Below are 918 nucleotides of genomic sequence, written 5' to 3' on the forward strand. Positions count from 1 at the left end.
TTTTTTTTAGCAAATTTGAACTTAACCGTCTTAACCCGAAACCAAAGAATAGGGAGTATTCTTTGCCCGAAACTTTCATCACGAGAGTCACGCATCATGCGTAAAACGGAACACACCTAAGGTACCATTACGTACAACTTGCACGGTGCAAGCATAGGCATAGTATAGATAGACCGAGCATGCTTATGCAAGAGAGAAACCTGAGAGGGGCCATGGCGGCATTTTGGCCGTTACCGTCGAAATCGCCCGTACACTAGCGCTGGACATCCATTTTCGTTTTGGAAACTCGATCTATAGGATAGAAGCGTGCCGACTGTTCGACTATGATAGTCGACACGCTTCTATCCTACACATCTTAGTTTTTGTTAATTTTTGTCTTTTGCGAATTGGTTTTATAATTTCTTGAAAATAAAATTTTGCGTAAGAATCGTATTTTAATATACTCATTATATAAATATACTTATATAAAAATTGAAAATTTGGGATACCAACTTCACAAAACGCAGAACGGAAAATTGCAGAACGAATTATCTTCTAAATCATTAGTCCTAGCGCTTTAAATGATAATAATTTTTGATAAAACTCTTGGGGTGCTATCCACAGCTGTTATCAGAACTGCCGTAACGTTAAAAAATTTTTTGTCTCAAATGTGAAAAAATTACATTCAAAAAAATTGCCATATTTCTTAAACTATTGATCCTAGCGCTTCGAGCGTTAATAACTTTCGTTAAAACTCGTGAGGTGCTACGTGAGCAGTACTGTCGACAGATTTTCCAGAAATTAAAAAAAATGGTCACCCTTTGGGTGTTAGAAATTTTTTGATCCGACAAACGAAAAATCGCCATACTTTTCAAACCGTTAGTTCTAGCGCTTCGAGTAATACACTGTTGGAAATGTTTTTTAAATTTCATTAACATT

The sequence above is a fragment of the Trachymyrmex cornetzi genome, unplaced genomic scaffold (genome assembly GCF_001594075.2).
Source record: "Trachymyrmex cornetzi isolate Tcor2-1 unplaced genomic scaffold, Tcor1.1 scaffold1224, whole genome shotgun sequence".
In the NCBI taxonomy this organism is placed as follows: domain Eukaryota; kingdom Metazoa; phylum Arthropoda; class Insecta; order Hymenoptera; family Formicidae; genus Trachymyrmex; species Trachymyrmex cornetzi.